Source organism: Pelodiscus sinensis, chromosome 4, assembly GCF_052426305.1.
Source record: "Pelodiscus sinensis isolate ZL-2025 chromosome 4, ASM5242630v1, whole genome shotgun sequence".
NCBI lineage: Eukaryota > Metazoa > Chordata > Testudines > Trionychidae > Pelodiscus > Pelodiscus sinensis.
This window is the reverse complement of record NC_143055.1, coordinates 42,823,408-42,832,855: the sequence shown is the minus strand read 5'-3', so window position 1 is coordinate 42,832,855 and position 9,448 is coordinate 42,823,408. Positions and strand designations below refer to the sequence as shown.

The 9,448-nt window shown below is 45.0% G+C and overlaps 1 pseudogene; it reads left to right on the top strand.

Moving 5' to 3' along the window:
• The first annotated feature begins 7,986 nt into the window (after positions 1 to 7,986).
• On the top strand, positions 7,987 to 8,701 carry LOC149524504 (zinc finger MYM-type protein 1-like; annotated as a pseudogene).
• Positions 8,702 to 9,448: the final 747 nt, after the last annotated feature.

Genomic DNA, 9,448 nt, shown 5'->3' with positions numbered 1-9,448 from the left:
TTACATAAATAGGCATGTGCATTCAGAGTTGGTAAATAGAGTCCTGTTGACTACAGGTCCTGAATCTCTATCTACTATAATGTTTCCTACAGGGCCGGAAGGAGGCATAGGCAAGCCGGGCAGCTGCCCAGGGCGCCAACCGATGAGGGTCACCTGATGGCAGCTGTAAGGGGCGCGCAGCGTCCCTTACAGCTGCCATCAGGAGCCGCGTGCCTGGCTCCCGCAGTGCCAGTCCCGCGGCGCTGGCCAGCAACGCCTTTCCCCCCATGGCTTCAGGGCCCTGCACGGCCCGGCACGTGCGCCAGCAGCACTGACTGGGCCAGGCTGGGCAGCGCATGCGCTGTGTGCCCCGGGGGCGGGCCCCGGGCAGCGCGTCAGTGACTGTGACCGGCCCGCACATGCGCTGTGCGCCCCAGGGGGCAGTTCCGTGTACCCTGGAGGGGGGGGGGGCGGGCCGACACCCCACTAGTGGGCTCGCGCATGCACCCTGCGCCCAGGGTGGTACCACGTGCCCAGGCCCAGGGCACCAAAAGGGCTCAGGCCGGCCCTGGTTCCTTAAAAAACTGACTGGAAGCAAAGTGAATAAGCAGTTCAGAAAAGGTGGAACCAGGCCCGGGGGGGCGGCGGGGGGGGGCAGGAGGGCCATTTGTCTCTGGCCTCAGGAGACAAAGGGGCCTCAAATTTTGACATTTTTCTACTAAGTAATTTCTATTTATTATATACCCTGTAGTTAGAATAATAGAATACTAGCACTGGAAGGGACCTCAAAAGATCATCAAGTCCAGTCCCCTGCCCTCATGGCAGGGCCAAGCACCATCTAGATAATTCCTGATAAATGTCTATCCAACCTGCTCTTTCATATCTCCAGAGATGTAGACTCCACAATGTCCCTAGGCAATTTATTCCAGTGTTTAACCACCCTGACAGTTACGAAGTTTTTCCTAATGTCCAATCTAAACCTCCCTTGCTTAAATTTAAGCCCATTGCTTCTTGTCCTATCATCAGAAGCCAAGAACAATTTTTCTCCCTCCTCCTTGTAACACACTTTTAGATACTTGAAAACTGCTATCATGTCTCTGCTCAGTCTTCTCTTTTCCAAACTAAACAAGCCCAGTTCTTTCAGTCTTCTTTCATAAGTCATGTTTTCAGGGGTGGTTCGAGGTGGGCTGTGGCAGCTGGTGCCCCAGGCGGAATGCGCGATTGGCGCCCCCGCCTGCATGGCCGTCAATGGCATGCCATCATCAGCGGGCGCCCCGGGCGCCCTGTTGAAGGCGGTGCCCTAAGCAACGGCCGAATTGGCCTATAGTCACGGGCCGCCCCTGCATGTTTTCAAGGCCTTTAATCATTTTTGTGGCTCATCTCTGGACCGTCTCCAATTTATCCACATCTTTCTTGAAATGTGGTGCCCAGAACTGGACACAATACTCCAACTGAGGCCTAACCAGGGCAGAGTAGAGCGGAAGAATGACTTCTCATGTCTTGCTCACTACACTTCTCTTGTTAATGCATCCCAGCATCATGTTTGCTTTTTTTGCAACAGTGTCACACTGTTGACTCATATGTAGCTTGTGGTCCACTATGACCCCTAAATCCCTTTCAGTAGTACTCCTGCCTAGACAGTCGCCTCCCATTCTGTATGTGTGAAACTGATTGTTCCTTCTTTGCATTTGTCCTTATTAAACTTCATCCTATTTACCTCCAATCATTTTCTTCAGTTTGTCCAGATCATTTTGAATTATGGTCCTAGCCTACAAAGCACTTGCAACCCCTCCCAGCTCGATATTGTCTGCAAACTTAATAATCATACTCTCTATACCATCATCTAAATCGTTGATGAAGATATTGAACAGAACCAGTCCCTAAACCAGTCCCTGTGGAACCCCACTTGTTATGCCCTTCCAGCATGACTGTGAACCACTAATAACTACTCTCTGAGAATGGTTATCCAGCCAGTTATGCACCCACCTTATAGCAGCCCCGTCTAGGTTGTGTTTCCCAAGTTTATTGATAAGAAGGTCATGTGAACCTTCATCTTTACTGAAGTCTAGATATACCACATCCACCACTTCTCTCTTATCCACAAGTCTTGATATCCTATCAAAGAAAGCTATCAAATTGGTTTGACATGATTTGTTATTTACAAATCCATGCTGGCTGTTACCTGTCATTTTATTTTCTTCCATATGTTTGCAGATTAATTCCTTAATTACTTTGCTCCATTATCTTCCCTGGCACAGAAGTTAAACTGACTGGTCTGTAGTTTCTTGAGTTGTTCTTATTTCCCTTTTTATAGATGAGCATTATATTTGCCCTTTTCAAGTCTTATGGTATCTCTCCTGACTTCTATGACTTTTCAAAGATGATAGCTAAAGGCTTAGATACCTCCTCTATAAAACCTTGAGTATTCTAAAAAGCATTTCATCAGGCCCTTGTGACTTGAAGACATTGTGCTGTAGCAGGGACTGTATTTATTCTGTTTGCCTCTGTATTCACTTTGTTTGCCTTTTGGGGTTGTATGTGATTCTGCTGTCATGTGCTGTTCTGTACTGACTCTATGTGAGTGTGTGTGCCTCACTTTCCCTGGGCACTGCAACGCTATCTGAATGAGGAGGGGGAAGCTGGTCATGGGGAAGAATGTGCAGCCTCTCATGTCCTGAGGGCCAGGTGACAGTAGATAACACCTTGAGCCCAAAAGGAACAGAAGGGAGAGGTGGGGCTGACACCAATTTGGGGACTAGGGACTGGGGGCAGGAGTGAGTCTGGGTGTTTTTAGGATGAGAGAGGAGACTTAGAGCAGGAAGGGGGGAACAACTCTTGGGGTCCCTGCTCCCCAAGAGAAATGGCACTGAATGCTCCTGGTTCCTGTGTTAACAACGATCCTGTGCTACGCGGTGTCCTTGCGAATCAATAAACCTTCTCTTCTACCTGCTGACTGGGAGTCACGTCTGGCTGCGGATGGGGGTGCAGGACCTGGTGACTCTCTCAGACTCTATGACAGACATCTAACTTTTCTAAGTAAATTTTAACTTGTTCTTTTTTATTTTAACTTCTAACTCTACCCCATTTCCACTAGCATTCACTATGTTAGGCACTCCGTCAACATCAATCTTTTTGACAAAACTCAAACAGAGAAGTTGTTGAGCATCTCTGCCATTTCCAAATTTCCTGTTCTTGTTTATCCCTCCTCACTGAGCAATGGGCCTACCCTGTCCTTGGTCATCTTCTTGCTTCTAATATATTTGTAGAATGATTTCTTGTTACCCTTTATGTCTCTAGCTAGATTGAGCTAGTTTTGTGACTTTGCCTTTCTAATCTTGCCCCTCCATCTTTGCACTGTTTGCTTATATCCATCCTTTGTAATATGTCCTAGTTTCTACTTTTTATACGACTCCTTTGTTTCTTAGAGCATGTAAGATCTCCTGGTTAAGCCAATGAGCTCGCTATACTTTCTATCTTTCCGATGCAGTGGTATAGTTTGCTTTTGGGCCCTAAATAATGTCCCTTTGAAAAAACTGCCAGCTGTCTTCAGTTGTTTTCCTCTTAATCTTGCTTTCCATGGGACCTTACCTACTAGCTCTCTGAGTTTACTAAAATCTGGCTTCCTGAAATCCATTGTCTCTATTTTGCTGTTCTCCCTTCTACTCTATGATTTCATGATGACTTTCACCCAAGCTGCCTTTCACTTTCAAATTTTCAACCAGTTCCTCCCTATTTGTCAAAATCAAATCTAGAACAGCTTCTCCCTCATAGCGTTCTCAACCTTCTGAAATATAAAATTGTCTCCAATGCAGTCCAAGAATGTATTGGATAATCTGTGCCCTGCTGTGTTAGTTTCTCAACAGATGTCTGGATAGTTGAAATCCCCCATCACCATCAAATCCTGTACTTTGGATGATTTTGTTAGTTGTTTTTTTAAAAAAAGCCTTATCTTCCTCTTCTGCCTGGGTAGGTGGTCTGTAGTAGACCACTAGCATGACATCACCCTTATTTTTTACCCCTTTGAATCTAATCCAGAGACTCTCAACAAGTCTGTCTCCTATATCCATCTCCACCTCAGTCCAAATGTATACATTTTAATATATACCTCCTCCCTTTTCCCCCTGTCTATCCTTCCTGAGCAAGCTGTAACCTTCTAAACCAATATTCCAGTAGTGTATATTATCCCACCAAGTCTCTGTGATACCAACTATGTCATAGTTGTGTTTATTTATTAGCACTTCCAGTTCTTCCTGCTTATTTCCCATACTCTTTGCATTTATATATAGACAACTAAGAAACTCATTTGATTTTGCCTCCCAGTTCTGCTTTGTCCCTCTTTTTTCTCTGCTATTATAGCCCATGCTCCCTCCCATTTCTAACCCATTTCTCAGGTCTCCATGTTTTTCACTTACCTGTGGGCTTTGATAACCTGGCCCTATCAAACCTAGTTTAAAGCCCTCCTCACTAGGTTAGCCAGTCTGTGTCCAAATACTCTCTTTCCCTTCCTTGAAAGGTGAACCCTATCCCTAATTAGCAGTCCTTTTTCTTGGAATAGTATCCCGCGGTCAAGGAAGCTAAAACCTTCCTGGCAACCCCATCTTTGTAGCCAGGCATTCACCTCCAGAATGCTTCTGTGTCTGCCTGGTCCCTTACCTTTGACAGGAAGGACTGAAGAGAATAGCACCTGCACTCCAAACGCCTTCACCCGTGCTTCCAGAGCCCTGTAGTCACTCTTGATCTGCTTGTCACACCTTGCAGTATCATTAGTGCCAACATGGATGAATAGCATGGGGTAGTAGTCAGAGGGCCAGATAATCCTCAACAGTGCCCTTGTAATGTTTTACATATGGGCCCCTGATAGGCAGTATACCTCCCGAGATGAAATGTCAGGGCAACAGATGGGTGCCTCCATCTCCCTCAGAAGAGAGTCTCCAACCACTACTACCCTAAGTTGCCTCTTCACAGTGATCAGGGCCATCCTTAGACATAGGCAGAATAGGCAGTTGCATAGGGCACTGTATTTTTGGGGCACCACTCAGCCTGAACGGTTGGGAATCAGTGGAGCAGTGCAAAAAGCCAGCACTCTCCCGCCCCCTCTGAAAGAGAAGGCGCCAGCTAGCCAGCTGCTTAAAGAAGCAGCATACTTGTTTCCCGTTCCTGCCAGGTGACGCAGAGGCATAGCGAGGCGGGGGCAGAGGGCACAGTTGCTCCCGGCTGGCACACAAGGGGGTGCCGGACAGGAGTGACTCCACGTGACCCACAGTGGAGAGGGAAGCACTTCCCCTCCCTACACGAGCCGGAGTGCGCTGCCTGAACAGCTTGAGCTTTAGCACCCAGCAACTTAGTTCCGGGGCCTTTCTGCGTGGTGCGGGGAGGTCAGGAGACCCGGGTCTGTGCAGCTCTGACTGTTCAGGCAGCGCGCTCTGCCCTGGGACTCCCCACGCCCTTCCCCCGCCCTCGCAGGATGACATCATGGAGGTAAGTTGCTGGGATGCAAAAGCCCCTGCTGCTCAGGCAGCGCGCATGCCAGCTGTTTGGGGAGGGGGAGTGCAGTCGCACACTTCCCAGGGTGCTGCAGGATTGCCAGGTACTGGTCCCAGCTGCCCCTGTCCCCTGCCCAGACCCCCCACAAGTACCCTGTCCCCTGACCCCACCAATACTGTCACCAGCACCCAGCACCACCCTGTCCCCGTCCCCATCCCCATCCCCATCCCCAGCATCCTGACACTCACCGTAGCACCCAGCACCACTCTGTCCCTGGACCCAGCACCCTGCCACCCACTGCAGCACCCAGCACCACCCTGTCCCTGGCTCCCTGGGGACTCAAAGGGGTGGGGTTTTGGGGGAAGGAATGTGAATTTAATGTATTGGTGGGTTCCTTTTTTTTTCTTCGACAAACCTAGGGGTTCCTTGAAATTCTGAAAAGCTGAAAAGGGTTCCTTGGCCAAATAAAATTGGGAAATACTGCAGTGGAGCATGTAACAGCAGGGCTGGGTCCTAGAGAGGGCCGAATGTGCTGCCTGCAGCACAGTCTGAGGGAGGGGATTGGCTGCTGGGGTCTCTGGGAAGGGGAGGGGATGGGGTGGATGAGCAAGTCAGGCATAGGGGCACCAGTTTAATAATCCCACATAGGGCACCATAAATCCTAAGGACGGCCCTGAGAGTGATGGCTGCAGATCTCCCAGCTTTGGGGATGCAAGGCTTGTCCTCTTCTACTTCAGGGGATGATTCCTTATCTCCCATATCTGAGAAGCGTAAAAGTTCTCCAGAACCATGATGGGAGGGTTGGGAACAGAGGTAGAGCATTACCTGCTGCCAGAAGTGACCACCTGCCAGTGTCCTGCCGAGACTGAGTCATTTCCTCTACCAGTAATGTGTCAGCAGTCTTTTTTAATGAGATAGCTTCCTCAGCCTTAGCAGTCTCCACATGAATACTCTCCAGGAATCCCTTGTGAATTCGAATGCTCCTCAGCGTAGCCACCTCTTCCTGTAGCTCACCCACCTGCTTCCTGAGAGATTCTGCCAGCAGGCACCTTTCACATTAGATGGTCTCTTCAGTCTGGATTTCAGTAAGTGGAAATTGCAAGCCACAGTCCCTGAAAAACCACACCAGTATCTGAGTAGAGACATCCATGGTCCAGTGGTCTGTCTGGCTACAGGCAGAGGAGACAGAAGCATAGCAGGCACAGGTGTGGAGGGTCTTCCTAACCATATTAGGATTCCCTCTCAAATTCCTTTGTCTGCAGACCCCTGTAAAAAAGTTATATATAGCTACAAAGAAGCTGTATATACCTGCAATAATTGATTTAATCATTGTGGGACTTCGGGCCTCCAACAATTTTTCAGTCACATCTGAGTTTTCATTTGTGTGACTGGAAACTGCAGTAGCTTCTGTGATTTGTGATTTTATATTATGAAATGCTGTTTACATAGTTCAGAGGCTTTGAAGGTTGTAATTAATTCTGTTATTGTAAAGTGATTTTGCTTGGTCTGAGGGTAAGTTTAACCTTTAAATTATCTCTGCAAAGGAGATTTTTCTATTTCTGTTTTTTCTTATGTGTTTTTGTATACAATAACCATATTGGGCTTAGCTGTAAGCTACCTCTTCATCCGGTTTCAGATTCAACTTTAAAGGCTTTTTTGCGATAATAAACTTTTAATTCTAGTTGCTTAATAAACTTTATATCTAATCTGGCAATTGCCCCATGTTCATATACATAATAACGCTCCAGTTATTAGAGGAATTTAATAATGGGAACATGTTAGCAGATGAAATTTCAAGACTTTGGAATAAGGCTATCAGGGCCCTAGTAAATTAACCCCCCAAACTGTTATATAATATTCATTAAGAAGTATATACAATTAAATTTTTGTATAACCAATAGCCTTTAGCAAATTAATTTATTGTGTGTAACTATTTTTTAAAAGAACCCTTTTATAAAAATGAAGTGAAGATTTGAAAGTGGTGCAAGTAAGAGACAGCAAAAGAAACAGAGTGAAGCAGCAGTTAAGAGTTTAAAGCCAATAACATCATTTCTCATACAAAAGATGCCTCTGCCATTAAACAGTGACCATGCTGACAGTGATACTTCCAGTTCTGAGGATGAAAACTTTGTACCCAGAAATGACATTTTAATGCCACTGCCTCAGAATGAGGAAGTCATCAATCAAGACACAGAAATGCCAATAGTAGTAATAGATGCATAATCTATGCTCGAATTAGAGACTGTGCCGGCAGAAAATTAGGACATCGGAGATGCTGTGCAGCAAGAGCAAGAACTTATGACTAGCACAGGACACAGTATAACAACAATGGCATCAGAACCAGATATTGGACTTCTTGGTAAGAACAATGTTGCTCAAATGCAGTTGTTTCTCAAAGTTAGTTGTTTTCAGAATCCAAGTAATATACCAAAAGATGCTAAAAGTCATGCTTTTCCCACTCATCTGCTGACAAAAACTCTTCCAAATGGAGAGCTCTACACAAGAGATCGGTTCTGCTGGAGCATGGAAAAGCAGACTCTGTACTGTGTACCCTGTTCTATTTTTAACAGTAATACTTCAAATGCATCAGTACTGTCTGATCCATTCAGTTGGAGCATCAATAGAGGTTGGAGGAAGTTGAAAGACCGAATACCTGTACATGAAACTTCAGTATCGCATAAAGATAACGTTACATGGAAATCAGCTAGTAGAGCAGCACTAGCTTACAGTTCAATTGAAAACTTACTCCTGAGTGAAATAAACACAGAAACTGATACATAGAAAACACTTCTTGAGCACATCTTGAATGTCATTATTTTTCTTTCTGAACCTCAATTGGCTTTCTTTGGTTCTAACCAACATATTGGTGACCCTACAAATGGAATCTTTCTTGCTATACTTGAGCTTCTTAGCAAGTATGACCCACTTTTATCAGGCCATGTTAAGTATGTTTGTGAATTACAAGAGAGTGGAAAATGAATGCAAGTCTACCAGAATACAAAACGAGTTTATTGAGCTGTGTGGGACATTTGTGCACACAACAATTCTTGAAGAGATACAATATGCAAAGTACTTTTCAATTATTATTGATGCAACTCCAGACTTTTCTCGTAAAGAACAGATGATCTTGGTTGTTCAATATGTTAAAACTGAAGGAAGTTCAAAGGTTTCAATTGAAGAACAATTCATTTTGTTTGATAAGAAAAAAATGAAAAAGAAATTGCTGCTGATGTATTAGAAATTCTGGAAGGCTTCACATTCAATTTTCAAGTCTGCATTGGCCAATCCTATGACAATGGATTCAATATGGCTGGGAAGTACAACTGAGTACAAGCAATCCTTCTTGAGCAAAATCCAACTGTATTTTCTCCAGATTTTAACCACACATCTTGTTGGCATTGATTGTGCTGAATCATGCAGGGAAGTAATCTCATACTTTGAAACACTCCAATTGTACAACCTCTTCAGTAGCAGTCCTCAAAAGTGGAAAATTCTGAAGCAGCATCTGCCTGTTCCCGTCATAGTATGTCGACAATGAGATGGTCAGCGCGAATTGATGGTGTTAAACCAGTTGCACAGCATTTGAACTCTATGAGAAGGCTTTAAGTGAGCTTGAATCTCTTACTTTCACAGCACAGGCTTGAACTGAGCTTAACTCAATTCAGAAGTATACATCCAAATTTGAATGCATTTTAATGTCATCCACGTGGATGAAGCTGCTAAAAATGATCCACAAAACTAATTTTGTAATTGAAGCATGTAATGCCACATTAGATGTTGAGAGGATAACATTGAATAACTTTTTAAATATATTCAAAAGATTTGTGATATATGGGATACAATCTTTTCTGAGTCCAAATCAGGAGCACAGGGTATTGACATTTCATTTCAGTTTTCTATCAATCACAGCCTAACATCTCAATCTGATGCAGAAAGGCACTATCTAGTCAATTTTTTTTTAATTAACTCCATCAAATCTGGTCTT